Genomic DNA, 15,979 nt, shown 5'->3' on the forward strand with positions numbered 1-15,979 from the left:
GGCTTGTTTCAGCTCCCCTGCAGCTAAGACTACAAAAAAGATAGACAGAAGAAGCCATTGGAGTCAGGAGTTGGGGCACACACCTGTGGTTCTCCCGACACAAGACGCTGAGGCAGAAGGATCAAAAATTCAAGGCCAGTCTGAGCTACATAGCAAGACCCTGTCTCAAAATTCCATAGTAGGACTGGAGGTACGGCTGGTTAAGAGCCTGCACTGATCTTCCAGTGGCCCTGAGTTTGGATCCCAGCACCTACCTGCCTGTTAGGATCCCTCCAGGATGCCTTCTCTATACAAGCACCTGCACACATGTGCAAAGAGACGGGAAATAAAATTAATCCTTCATTTTAATCCAAAAATAAGCCATATGTGGCAGATTGTGCCTTTAAGTCCAGCACTCAGAAGGCAGAAGTGGAGAGATCCCTTACGAATTTGAGGCCAACGTGGTCTACATAGACGTCCAGGCCTGTGCAGTCCCAGTAGCACTCACTGTGCAGTTAAAAACACCAACATCTGCGCTAACCTGGGGCAGCCCAGCGGTCAGTCTGAAAATGCTAAGCAGGAAACGCCAGCGTTCTATCTGAGTGTGTGTGTGTGTGTGTGTGTGTGTGTGCACAGACGGACAGGCACACCCACAGGTGCTGGAAGGATTTCCTAGAGTTGGAATAACAGGCAGGTGTGAGCCATCTAACATGGATTCTGGGAATTAAGATCAGGTCCTCTGGAAGGCAGTACATGCTCTTAACCACCGAATCAGCTCTCAAGTCCCATCTAGGAATTGACAGGCGCCAGGAAAGAATGGGTGGTACCGATGGGCCAGCAGCTACGAGTTGCATCGGAAGCACGAGATGAGTTGGGGGAAAATCAAGTGTCCAATCCACAAAAAGCTGCACTGAGAGTGGGCAAGGTCCCCTCAGCTGGACAAGAGGGCAGTCTCGACACATCCAGGGTCGAGGGTATAATTGTTGAAGAGTGTGTATAAAATACATTCTATGAGTCTGAGGCCAGCCTGCTCTGCATAGAGAGTTCTAGGCCAGCCAGGGCTCCATAGTGAAACCCTGTTTAAAAAAATAAAAGTTAGGGTGGAGAGAGGAGAAGGGAGTGGGGAGGAGAACATGAGGGAATGGGATGGCTGAGATGGGGAAAGGACAGAGAGGGAGAGCAAGGAAAGAGGTATCTTGATTGAGGGAGCCATTATGGGGCTAGCAAGGCTAGCAAGAAACCTGGCACTAGGGAAATTCCCAGGAATCCAGAAGGATGACCCCAGCTAAGACCCTAAGCAATAGTGGAGAGGGTACCTGAACTGATCTTCCCCTATAATCAGATTGATGACTGCTCTAATTGTTGTCATAGAAACTTCATCCAGCAACTGATGGAAGCAGATGCAGAGATCCACAACTAGCATTGGGTCGAGCTCCCAGAGTCCAGTCCAAGAGAGGGAGGAAAAATACTATGAGCAAAGGGGTCAAGACCATGATGGGAAAACCCACAGAGACAGCTGACATGAGTCTAGTGTGATCTCGCTGACTCTGGACTGGCAGTGAGGGAACCTGCACAGACCCAAACTAGTCTCTTGAATGTGGATGACAGTTGTGTGGCTGGGACAGACTGTGGGGCCACTGGCAGTGGGACCAGGATTTATCCCTAGTGCTTGAACTGGCTTTTTGGATCCCATTCTCTTTGGAGCCCTAGATATACTGCCTTGGTCCTATCTCAAAGTGGAGTGGATGTGTGGGTGGGGTTGATGGAAGATAGGGGGAGTGGGATGAGGGGAGGGAGAGGGAACTGGAATTGATATGAAAAATGAGAAAAGATTGTTTTAAAAAATAAATTTTAAAAAAAGAAAAAAATTCACCAAGTGTGGGTAATCAATGGTTGAAAAAGCATCCTCTAGGGGATCCAGTGCCCTCTGCGGGCCTCTGTGAGCACATGCACACACAGACTGCACACACACACACACACACACACACACACACACACACACATGTACACGTGCACGCACACACACACACACTCGTTCTCTCCCAGGCTGTGCAAAGTCTCTAAGGGATGTCAGCGTAACCTTGAAAGAGGTCATTTCTTCATCAGGACACTGGTGCCAACCTGTTAATGCAGAATAGTGAACTGCAGGCTGGGAATGGTGTTCCATGGTCTACCAAAGGGCCTAGTGATCAAGGCGGACATGTCAGAGGGAGGAAAGGAAGCTAAATCGGGCGGGGGAGGTCGACTGCAGGTTAAGAGCACTAGCTGCTTTTCCTGAGGACCTGAGTTCTTTTCCCAGCACCCACATGGCTTCTCAACCATCTGTAACTCCAGTTCCAGAGAATCCAACACCTTCTTGTTACCTCTGTGAACCTCATACACACGGTACACTGAAATACATGTAGGCAAAACACCCATATACATAAAATAAAAATAAACCTTATTTTTAAAAATCAACCCCGTGTTTAACCATCATCTATGGATGTCACGTACACTTAAAAGATTAAAAGTGGGCCGGGGAGAGAGGGGCTTGGCAGATAGCTGAATAGTTAAGAGCTCTTGCTGATTTTTCAGAGGACTGGAGCTCGGGTCCCAGCCACCACACTGGGCAGCTCGCAACCACTCTAGTTCCAGGAGGACCCAGCAGCCTCTTCTGGCCTCCAGTCACCAGCAAGTACATGGCACACACATACAGACTAAATAAATCTTCCAAACAGAGAAAAATCAAAAGGACAGAGAATTCCCAGCTCTTGTTCACTACCGAGGTGGGTTACCACCAACACTTCAGTTCCAACCTTTAGGTCTCTATTTGAGGTTAGGGGGATCCCCAGTCGTCATCCGAGAAGCCCTCTATTGCAATGGGAAGGGGTTAATCACTGTCCAGAATGCTGAGAATAAAAGACAATGAAATACTAAGTCTTGTACCAGAACAGCTGGATTGCCTCCTTCAAAGCTCAGGAAATGTCGCAGAAGGGGCAGGAAAAAAGTGTTAGACACAGAGTGCAGGGAGATGTGCAGCCAGGGATGTCTTCTGGACAGGAAGTCACCCTTCATTCATGGACTCACTGCAGCGGTGGTTAACAGGCGAGGTTTGACCTGTCAGCATCTCATCACGGCTGAGGGAAGGGCAATGATGGCTGCTGGGGTAGGGCGATACAGTTTCTTCAGTGGTGTAGCCACTGATATTTGCCCGTGCTCCCACACTCGTGTCAGTGAATCTAATGAGCTCACTGTGACACAGACAAAAAGGAGGCATGAGGAGAACTTGTTGAAAGAAAGAATGGCTTCAGTGGGAGCAGGCAGGGCGTGAGAGAGAAAACAGCTAACATTCATCATCTCTATGAATGAAATTGGCAAAGAATGAAAAAATATTAAATGGGCAGAACTTAACAATACTTTCCAGCTATGTTAGACCTTGCTGAATGAATGGGGATGTCCCCCATAGGCACATGTATTTCAGCACTTAGTCCCCAGCTGGCGGCACTGTTGGTGGGGTGTTTCAGAGGCATGGCCTTGTTAGAGGACATATATGACTGGACGTGGACTTTGATGGTTTAAAGACTCACATGAGACCAGAAGATCCATCCTTCCGGAGGGGTGAGTATGTGCCCAACAGGTGACTGGCCGGATGCCCCGGAAAGGGAACACAAGCACCCGCCATTCCCCTAAACTTTCTGGCCATTCAGTGGAAGCTTCTCCCTGACAATTGCCTTTCTCTTCTTATTCCATCCCAGCTTGCCCCCCAAGCACCCCTTTCCATCTGCGGGGTCACCGGATCCCCCAGCTCAGCCTGCTTCGTGGCTGAGGGTCTGGGGACAAGGTGGTGAGTGCAACTGTGGCAGGGGTTCCTTTGTCCCTCTGAACCTGCGCCCAGCAGAGAATAGATGCAAAAGCAGGATCCAACATTCTGCTGCATACAAGAAACACACCTCAACCACAAAGACAGACATTTACTCAGAGTAAAGGGTTGGGAAAAGGTTTTTCAATCAAACGGGCCTAACAAGCAAGCGAGTGTGGCTATACTAATATCTAACAAAATTGACTTCAAACTAAAATCAATCAGAAGAGATGGAGATGGACATTTTATACTCATAACAGGAACAATTCATCAGGAGGAAGTCTCAATCCTGAATATCTATGCCCCTAATATTAAAGCACCCACATATGTAAAAGAAACATTTACTAGAACTCAAAGCACACATCAAACCCCACACACTAATAGTAGGAGACTTCAACACTCCTCTCTCACCAATGGACAGGCCAACCAGACAGAAACTTAACAGAGAAATAAGAGAACTAATGGAGGTAATGAATCAAATGGACTTAACAGACATCTATAGAACATTCCACCCAAATAGGAAAAAATATACCTTCTTCTCAGCATCTCATGGAACCTTCTCGAAAATTGGTCACATACTCGATAACAAAGCAAACTTCCACAGATCCAAAAAAATTTTAGTAACCACCTATGTCTTACCGGATCGCCATGGAATAAAGTTAGAACTTAGCAATTCTACCCCCAGAAAGCCTACAAACTCATGGAAACTGAACAGTCAACTACTGAACCACCCCTGGGTCAGGGAAAAAATAAAGAAAGAAATTAAAGTCTTCCTAGAATTCAACGAAAATAAAGACACAACATACCCAAACCTATAGGACACTATGAAAGCAGTGCTAAGAGGAAAGTTCATTGCACTAAGTGCCCACATTATAAAAATGGAGAAAGCTCACATTGGAGACTTAACAGCACAGCTGAAAGCTCTAGAAAAAAAAGAAGCAGACTCACCCAGGAGGAGTAGAAGACTGGAAATAACCAAACTGAGGGCTGAAATCAACAAAATAGAAACAGAAAACAATCCAAAGAATCAATGAAACAAAGAGCTGGTTCTTTGAGAAAATCAACAAGATTAACAAGCCCCTATCCAAACTAATTAAAAGGCACAGAGAGAATGCACAAATTAACAAGATCAGAAATGAAAAGGGGGACATAACAACAGACACTGAGGAAATTCAGAGAATCATTAGGCCTATATGCCACAAAGTTGGAAAATATAAAAGAAGTGGACTTGTTTTTAGATAAATACCCTATACTAAAATTAAATCAAGACCAGGTGAACAATTTAAATAGACCTATAAGTCAAGAGGAAATAGAAGCTGTCATAAAAAAACCTCCCAACCAAAAAAAGCCCAGATGGTTTTAATGCAGAATTTTATCAGAACCTCCAAGAAGAGCTGATACCTATACTCCTTAATGTGTTTCACAAAATAGAAACAGAAGAGTCATGGCCAAACTCTTTTTATGAAGCTACAGTTACCCTGATACGAAAACCACACAAAGACTCAATCAAGAAAGAGAATTACAGACCAATCTCGCTCATGACCATCGATGCAAAAATTCTCAATAAAATACTGGCAAACTGAATCCAAGAACACATCAAAAAATATTCCATTACAATCAAGTAGGCTTCATCCCAGAGATGTAGGGCTGGTTCAACATATGAAAATCTATCAATATAATTCATCATATAAATAAACTGAAAGAAAAAAAATATGATCATTGCATTAGATGCTGAAAAAGCATTTGACAAAATTCAACACCCCTTTATGATAAAGGTCTTGGAGAGGTTAGGGATACAAGGATCATATCTAAATATAATAAAATCAATATACAGCAAGCCAACAGCTAATATCAAATTAAATGGAGAGAAACTCAAAGCCATTCCACTAAAATCAGGAACAAGACAAGGCTGTCCACTCTCACCATACCTCTTCAACATAGTGCTTGAAGTTCTAGCAATAGCAATAAGACAAGAAGGAGATCAAAGGGATTCGAATCAGAAAGGAAAAAGTCAAAGTTTCGTTGTTTGCAGATGATATGATTGTGTACATCAGTGACCCCAAAAACTCCTCTAAAGAACTCCTACAGCTGATAAATATCTTCAGTGATGTGGCAGGATACAAGATCAACTCAAAAAAAAAATCAGTAGCCCTCCTATACACAAAGGATAGAGAATCAGAGAGGGAAATTAGAGAAACTTCACCTTTCACGATAGCCACAAATAGCATAAAGTATCTTGGGGTAACACTAACCAAGGAAGTGAAAGACCTATTTGACAAGAACTTTACGGTTTTGAAGAAAGAAATTGAAGAGGACAACAGAAAATGGAAGGTCAACATGCTCTTGAATGGGTAGGATCAACATAGTAAAAATGACAGTTCTACCAAAGGCTATCTATAAATTAAATGCAATCCCTATCAAAATCCCAACTAAATTCTTCACAGACCTTGAGAGAACAATAATCAACTTTATATGGAAAAACAAAAAATCCAGGATAGTCAAAACAATCCTATACAATAAAGGAACTTTCAGAGGCATTACCATCCCTGACTTCAAACTCTATTACAGAGCTACTGTAATAAAAAAAACCAGCCTGGTATTGGCATAAAAACAGAGACATTGACCAATGGAATCGAATTGAAAATCCGAATATTAACCCACAAACCTATGAATACCTGATTTTCGACAAAGGAGCTAAAAGTATACAATGGAAGAAAGAAAGCATCTTCAACAAATGGTGCTGGCATAACTGGATGTCAACCTGTAGAAGAATGAAAATAGATCCATATCTTTCACCATGAACAAAACTCAAGTCCAAATGGATTTATATTGAGTTCTTTATCCTCAATATAAATCCGACCACACTGAACCTGATAGAAGAGAAAGTGGGAAATAGACTGCAGCACATGGGCACAGGAGACCACTTCCTACATATAACCCCAGTAGCAAAGACAACAAGAGCAACACTGAATAAATGGGACCTCCTAAAACTGAGAAGCTTCTGTAAAGCAAAGGACATTGTCATTAAGACAAAAAGTCATCCTACTGAATGAGAGAAGATCTTCATCAACCCTGCATCAGACAAAGGTCTGATCTCCAAAATATATAAAGAACTCAAGAAACTGGACATTAAAATTCTAATTAACCCAATTAAAAAATGGGCTACTGAACTGAAAAGAGAATTCTCATTAGACGAAGTTCAAATGGCCAAAAGACACTTAAGGTCATGTTCAACCTCCTTAGCGATCAGGGAAATGCAAATCAAAACAACTTTGAGATACCATCTCACACCTGTCAGAATGGCTAAAATCAAAAACACCAATGATAGCCTATGCTAGAGAGGATGTGAAGTAATGGGAATACTCATCCATTGCTGGTGGGAATGCAAATTTGTGCAACCAGTTTGGAAATCAGTGTGGAGGTTTCTCAAGAAATTGGGAATCAATCTACCTCTGGATCCAGCAATACTGCCTTTGGGAATATACCCAAGAGATGCCCAATAATACTACAAAGGCATTTGTTCAACTATGTTCATAGCAGCATTATTTGTAATAGCCAGAACCTGGAAACAACCTAGATGTCCCTCAATGGAAGAATGGAAATAAAGTGTGGAATATATACAAATTAGAGTACAAATTAGAGTACTACTTAGCGGTAAAATATAATGACATCTTGAATTTTGCACGCAAATGGATGGAAAAAGAAAACACTATCCTGAGTGAGATATCCCAGACCCAAAAAGATGAATATGGTATGTACTCACACATTAGTGGACTCTAGCCATAAACAAAGGACATTAAGCCTATAGTTTGCAAGCCTAGAGAAGCCAAATAACAAGGTGAACCTAAAGAAAAACATATATAGATCCTCCTGGAAACTGAAAGCAAACAAGATTTCCAGGCAAAAGTTGGGAGCACAGGGGTGGGGATGGGGAAAGGGGAGAGGGGGAGAGAGAAGGGAGAAAGGAAAGACTGGAGAGAGCTTGGGGGAGTGGGAGGGTGGAGATGGAGGAAGGGCGGATAAAGGAGCAGGGAAAAAGATATCTACATTAAGGGAGCCATTTTAGGGTTGACAAGAGACTTGGCTCTGGAGGGATCCCAGATGTTCATGGGGATGTCTCCAGCTAGGTCCTTGGGCAGCAGAGCAGAGGGTGCCTGAACTGGCCTTGCCCCACTCTCACACTGATGATTATCTCGAATATCATCATAGAATCTTCATCCGGCGATGGATGGAGATAGAGACAGAGACCCTCATCAGAGCAACGGACTGAGCTCCCAAAGTCCAGCTAAAGAGCAGAAGGAGGGAGAAGATGAGCAAGGAAGTAAGGACCGTGAGGGGTTGATCCACCCACTGAGACAGTGCGCCTGATCTAATGGGAGCTCACCAAATTCAGCTGGACCGGGACTGAATGAGCATGTGATCAAACTGGACTCTGTGAATGTGGCTGATAATGGAGGCTGACTGAGAAGCCATTGATAAAGGCACTGGGACTTGTTTCTACTGCATGTACTGAGGTTTTGGGACCCTAGTCTATATGGTTGCACAGCTCCCTAGGCCTGGATATAAGGGGGGATGGCCTTGGACTTCCCACGGGGCAGGCTTCCCTGCTCTCTCTTAAGGAGGGAGGGAGAGGGAGGAGGGTGAGTGGGAGAATAGGAGGGGAATGGGAGAAGGGGAGGAAGTATAAATTTTTGAATGAAAAAATAAAAAATAAAAAAGACTCACATGATTTCCAGTTTGCTCTCTCTGCTTCATATTTGCACTTGAAGATGAGAGCTCTCAGCTTCCTGCTTCCGCTGCCATGCCTGCCACTGGCTGCCCTACCTTCCCACCATGGTGGACTCATCCCTCTGGATCTGAAATACCCATAAACCCTTTCTTCTGTCATGACCTTTGGTCGTGGTGTTTTATCACAGCAACAGGGACATATCTAATACACCAAACAAACAGAGAGTATATGGAAGAGAAGTACAAAGGAAAAGACATATAATTCAATCAAAACCCTACAGTGGTAGCATTCATCTTCTGTGGAAAAAATAAAGTGCAGAATCAAGATGGAGCTGTCCCCATGCCTTGTATGAAATACCGGAAGGATTAGAACAATGAATCTCGCCCTCCCAGTAACTTCCATTTACACAGTATTATTCAGCTAGTTTACTAAATCACTTAACAAACATCTACTGGTTGAGCTTCTATGTCCTTGCAATAACTCTTCAAGAAGAACTTACTTCATAAAATTCTATTTCCAGTTTAATAGGAGAAATCCAGAACTGTAGGTGTGGCTCAGTAGCAGAGAACCTGCCTAGAAACCCCCTGTGAGGGGCTTGGGTATGGCTTAGTGGTAGAGCCCCTGCCTAGAATCCCCCAGTGAGGGGCTGGGGGCATTACTCAGTGGTAGAGCCCCTGCCTAGAACCCCCCAGAGAGGAGCTGGGGTGTGGCTCAGTGGTAGTGCTTTTAGAACTGATGCCGAGGAAATGTCTATTCTTCCACGAAAAGAAAAACATGTACAATGAGAGACTCTGCATTTCTTTTCTTTTTTTGTTTTCATGATTTTATTGTCTATTTCTAAAGTACATTAGTTTTTTTGTTGAATCTAACTTTATGTTTTTCCTTTTTTTATTACTTAAAAAATATCATTCCAAATTCCCACTCCCTCCCCTCCTCCAGTCCCCTCCCTCTCCCTCCACAGACCCTTTCCCCACCCCTCCAACTCTAAGGGAGTGCTATGCACCCTGCCCTGTGGAAAGTCCAAGGCCCTCCCTACTAAGTTTAGGTTGAGCAAGGTTTACATCCAAAGAGAATAGAATTCCATGAAGCCAGTATATGCATGTAGAGACACATCCCAGTGTCTCTATCAGTGGTCCCTCAGTCTGCCCCAACTGTCAACCCTCTTCAGAGGGTCTTGGTTGTTCCCATGATTTTTCACTCCCAGTCCAGTTGGAGTTGGTGAGCTCCCATTAGCTCAAGCAAACAGTCTCAGTGGATGACCCCCTCATGGTCTTGAATTCCTTACTCATACTCTCTCTCCCTCCACTCTTCAACTGAATCTTGGGAACTCAGTCCAGTGCTCTGATGTGGGTCATTGCCTCTGTTCCCATCTGTTGTTGGATGAAGGTTCTATGGTGATACTTAAGATAATCATCAGTCTGACTACAGGGTAAGGTCAGTTCAGACATCCTCTCTTCTATTGCTTAAGGTCTTAGCTGGGTTCATCCCTGTGGGTTCTTGGGCATTTTTCTAGAGCCAGGTTTCTTGCTAACTCCATAATGGCTCCCTCAATCAAGATATCTCTTCCTTGCTGTCATATCTGTCCTTCCTCCGTCTCAACCATCCCATTCCCTCAAGTTCTCCTCAACCCCCCTTCTCCCCTACCTCTACTCCCCGCCCCACTGCTCCCAAATTTTTGTCTGATTCTAATTTCCAGGTGGGTCTATATATGTTTTTCTTTGGGTTCACCTTATTACTTTGTTTCTCTAGGATCCTGAACTATAGGCTCATTGCCCTTTGTTTATGACTAGTATCCACTTATGAGTGAGTACATACTCACTCACAAAGAAAAGAAAAACATGCACAATGAGAGACTCTGCATTTCATACCAAATTAGATAACAAATCATTTTTAGATTGACTTTGGACCATTCACTGCTATTTAGTTATTTTGGCTCTGCTCTTCTGTTCCAAGTCGTTCCCACACACTAGCTTTATTAATCACGCTGCTTAAGATGCTAACAAAGAGTTGAAGAAACAAGACTATTAGTGTACATCACACAAAAACATTTGACCTTGGCCTTTAGTAGAAAATGTTCTCCACTTGAATTGTGGGAGACAAACCGATAGTTATTTTCTACAACACCCATTCTTCTCTTCCACATTGTAGAACTTATAACTGGTGCCCCCAAAAAAAGCACATAAAAATTATACTATGACATGTTTGCTGCATTTATGCACTGCATATTGTTTAAATCAATTAAACACACTTATTTCTTCATGTGCCAAATCTTTTTAAAGATTTTTTAAATTATTATTTATTTTGTGTAGAGGTGAGGATATTCTGTCTATATGTATGACTGTGCACCACATAGATGCCTGGTGACCCTGGAGTTCAGGGTAGAGCATCAGATCCCTGGAACGGGAGTTAGAAACAGTCCCAAGCTGCCACGTGCATGCTCGGAATCAAACCCAGGTCCCCTCAAAGAGCAGTATGTGCTCTTAACCATTGAGCCATCTCTACACTGTCTGATTTATTGTGTGTGTGTGTGTGTGTGTGTGTGTGTGTGTGTGTGTATGCACACGCAGTGTGTGCATGCATGGCATACATGTAGGTATGCACATCTGAGTGTAATATCCACAGAGGCCAGAAGAGAGCATTGAAGCCTCTGGAGCTGGCCATGCAGTTGACTGCGAGTGTCCTGACGTGAGTACTGGGGCTGGATGCTGGTCCTCTGCAGGAGCAGTCGGCACCCTTAACAGATGCCCCATCTCCCTGTCCCCATTTACCAACTCTTTGTAGCAAAAATTTCCAAATCTTTTCTTCTGACTTTTGGAATGTATTATACAAATGTCTGTGTGCACAGTAGTGCCTGATGGTGTTTGAATATGAAATGTCTCCCAAGGAGCTTGTGGTGAAGTCTAGATGGTGGCACTATTTGGGGAAACACTGGGAGGCTCCGGAAGTGTTGGGAGATGGGACCTAGTTGGAACTCGGACTTTGAAGGTTCTCTGCAATCTCCAGTTCCATGGTGGCTCTCTGATTCCTATTCACTTTGAGGTAAAGAAAATTAGCCTCCACTCACGGTTCCTACCATGATGTTCTAGCCAGGCCAAGCCACCATGGGCTGAACCCTCTGAACCTGTGGGCTAAATAAACCCGCATTGGTATGGATTTTAAGGTCAATTTTGTTATATGTATATGTATTTCTGATATTGATTGATTATGTAGTTCACTTAAAAATGTAATGTATAGTTAAGAAGCATAGGTTGTTAATGGATAATCATCAATAATAGTCAAGCTTGTAGCCATGTTAGTTAGACTTTCTAGATATATAGAGATATATTTTAGTTAGATAGACATTCTTCATATCTTTCAAAGACTACAGAATATGGCATTTTAATGTTTTAATAACTTAGGGCTTTTCATGACAATGAGACATGTCTGCTCCTGGCAGCACCAATCTACTTCAAGAGGAAGATGGGCATCAAAGAGGCTCCTTATGGAGTTGGTTAGCCATTTGGGCAAGAAACTGTTCTTGCCTGGACTGTTGTATAAACTGGACACAGAGAACTCACAGAGAGAGGACTGCTGAACTTGCCTAAAGGTGAGATGATTTTTCGGCGTTCCTGATTCATGAAGGAGTCTGCGAGACATTCTGCAGGACACAACAGATAGTGACTAAACTGTCTTTAAAAGTTCCTGCTTCATGGAAATGTCTGCAGGATATTATGGGCCTGAAGGCCAAAAATGGATGCCCCAACGATACAGAGGAACTTTGGGTCACTGTCCAGGCAGCGAGATGTCTCTGTCATTTCTAGAGTTTTGGAAGTTGCTTACTTCTTGTTTACTTAGGTAATATTATATACTTCTGGAGTCTTTGATGGAGTTGAAAAATGGATAGTCATAGTTATAGTTTTCCATTATTATGATAAAGATATAGTTATAAATATTGTGACTGTAATTCTTGCTTGATAACTGTTTTGTTATATGTAATTTTACTATGTTAAAATGAAAGCCTTTCTTTTTTGTTTAAACAGAAAAAGGGGAAATGATGGAGGAGGGTTATCTGTCTATTGTGTTATTTTCATTGGTCAATAAAGAGACTGCCTTGGCCCCTTAATAGGACAGAAAATTAGGTAGGTGGAGAAAACAGAACAGAATGCTGGGAAGAGGGCAATGGAGCAGACGCCATGGAGCCAGCCACCAGGTCAGACATGCTGAATCTTTTCCGGTAATCCACCACCTTGTGGTGCTACACAGATTATTAGAAATGGGTTAATATCAAGATATGAGAGTTAGTCAGTAACTAACTCTCTAGAGATAATGGGCCAGGCAGTGCTTAAATGAATACAATTTGTGTGTTGTTATTTCTGGGACTAAGCTAGCCATGTGGGAGCCGGGCGGGATGAAAAGCAGGCCTGCCCGCAGCTCCTCACTACACCTTCCTGCCCTGTTGTTTTCTGACAGTTTGGTCAGAGCTATGTAAAAGTAAAAGCAAATGCAGAACCCAAGAGTTTTCACTGGTGTGTAACTACAATACAACTGCTATTGATCCCCAGGAGTGAGATTTTATATAAGCTTGTGCATATGTATGTATTCTATGTTTCTGAGGATCTGCCTGTATGTATGTTTGCGTACTGTGTATATGCACCACCTGTGGAGGTCAGGAGAGCATCCGATCCCTGGGAACTGGAGTTGGCTATGCGTCACCACATGGGTGCTGGGAACCAAATGAGAATCTTCTGGAAGAGGAGCTCTTAAGCTCTGAGTCATCTCTCCAGCCTCCAAAGTGGGTGTGCCTTTTAGCTGAGCATGTGGCTGCTCACTAGATGTGGGTCTCAGCCTCTCCTGTCGCTCCAGGGACATGTCAAAACACTGTGGTGATGAGACATGGCTGATAGCATGACGGCCCATCAGTGCCAAGGGAATTTCCATTCTCCTACCTTCAGAATGAGCAGAGCTTCAGTAGACATTCTCTGCCAAAGATCCGCAAGTGGTCAGAGAGGCCTTCCCAGTTAAATGTCCACCACAGCCACAATTGGGGTTTGGGGAGACCGTTATTGGCTAAGACCTTTGCCCTGCAAGCAGCAATCATAAAGCCTGGTGTTAGGGTCTTCAGAACCCACATAAATATAAGGTGGGTATGGTGGCTTGCCTGTAATTAATTACAGTGCTCAGAAGTCTGAGTCTGGAGCCACAGAACAAGCTAGCTGGATGTGTAAGCTCTGAATTTGACTGAGAGACCCTGACTCTGGCCCCAGATGGCTCAGTTGGTTATGACCCTCACCACCAAGCCTGGCAACCTGAGTTTGATCCTAGGAACCCACGTGGTGGAAGGTGAGAACTTATTTCCACAAGTTATCCTCTGACCGCCCCCACTGCCACACACACTACATAAATGCAATGGAAGAAAAGAGGAGAGGGAGAGGGGGAGAAGTAAGCCACCTTCAAACAAGTTCATCACCACCCAGGGGCTCTCAAGATTTGGGGGGAACAACTGAAGAATGTTAGTGAACATCTAGCTCAGTGCTACATTGGGATGATAAACTATCTGGACCTGAGAGTTGTAGAAACACCATCTCCACCTCAAAGTTCTACTTTGTCCTATAGAGAACCCAAAACAAATCTGAAGCCTGACAGTATGCCTACACAGCTGTGACTAGGGAGACTTTGCTTCTGGATCTCAGCACCCGTACCTCTCTGTGGCACAGGGAGTGACACACAAGTAGGTCCCGAGAAACAAGCCGGAAGGACCAGCCAAGACCACCAATGAATGAGAAGCGTGAACAGGTGAGAATCGTCACCCCTGAGAAGCTTATACAGCCGAACATCATCATCTCCTGCAGTCGGGTAGTTGGATTATTCTTGCCCCTCATTCAGAAACACACCACACTGATTCCAGCCCTGAAAATGAAAAGTGTAGGCAGTAACCATGGAGATGGAAATTAAAAAAATAAAGGCACAGAGAAGTCAAGGTAAGAAGAATAGCAGGTGTGAAGGAAGAAGACGAAACAAAACTGGTACTTCAAAGCTCTGTGGACTCAACTCTACCCAACCCCACCCTTAGCTAATGGCATGCATGCCTATGCCAATCTGCCCATGTAATTCAGTTTTCACCCATGCTGAATCTAATTAATACAAAATTTACAAAGGAAGAGAAACACATTAACAGTATTTCAAAATGCCTGGCTACAGATGCTCACAGAGAAGGGAAGTCAGATTAGCTGGAAAATGAGGCTGGAAAGAAGACATCAGGACAATGTCAGTTCTCATGGAATTACGTCATGATCTGTGAGCACTGGCAAAGCGCAGAGGCCATCGTATGACTTCCTTTGGAAATAAGTATTAGGGCTGGGAACACTGTTCAGTGGTACAGCCCTTGCCTAGAATCCCCCAGTGAGAGGCTAGGGTGTGGCTCAGTGGTAGAGCCCCTGTCTAGAATACCCCAGTGAGGGGCTGGGGGTGTGGTTCAGTGGTAGAGCCCCTGCCTAGAATCCCCCAATGAGGGACTGGGGGTGTGGCTCAATGGTAGAGCCTCTGCCTAGAATCCCCCAGTGAGGGACTGGGGTGTGGCTCCAGGATATTGTTTCCAGTGTTATGAAGACACTGGAAAGCAGGTATGGGGGACATACATCTGTAATCCCATCACTAGGGAAGTGGACAGTGAGCCCAACCCAGGTCCTCTGCAAGAACAGCAAGTGTTCTTAACTGCTGAGCTGCCTCTACAGTCCTGGGCCAAACTGTCTAGAACTCTCATGATATGTTTCTCTTATGATGCTGTGTTGTGAGAGTTATATTTCCACCACAAATCCATGTGCTTTATTTGACTGTAATAACGATTAACATTAATTGTTTCACGGAACCGGAAAGATGATTATAAAGTTTGTTGGAACAATATACAGAGTGGCCGAACTATTTACCATGCTAAAAAGTCGATTACTCTCTCAGATTTCAAAGAACATTCTTCTACAAAGAGACAGTACTTTCCGTCTTGAGGCACTGCCATGCGGGTCTGTTTGCTGTCTATTTCTCACTGGTGCAACTCATGGCCTTGTGCACATAGGCAGGAACAAGATCATTTAGCTACATCCCCAGCTCTTAGCATTTGTTTGTTTCACTTTGCTTTCACTTAAAATTATTATTATTATTATTATTATTATTATTATTATTATTAAATTATGGGTGTGGGAAGAGGAGTATGTGAACGCAGGTACCCTCAGAGACTGAACAGGGTTCCCAGTGCTTTGAAGCTAGAGTTGCAGATGGCTGTGAGCAGCTGATGTGGGTGCTGGGAACCTGACTCTAGTCCTCGCAAGGGCAGTATGTGCTCTTAGTCACCGAGCTACCTCTCCAGCCTTCTATCTAGACTTCTGCCGTATCCTACGAAGTGCTGGGATTGTAGGCATGCACTCTTGGTTCTTTTTAAAGAGAAATTAAAGAGGGCCTAGAAA

Source organism: Myodes glareolus, chromosome 1 (assembly GCF_982192425.1).
Source record: "Myodes glareolus chromosome 1, mMyoGla1.1, whole genome shotgun sequence".
In the NCBI taxonomy this organism is placed as follows: domain Eukaryota; kingdom Metazoa; phylum Chordata; class Mammalia; order Rodentia; family Cricetidae; genus Myodes; species Myodes glareolus.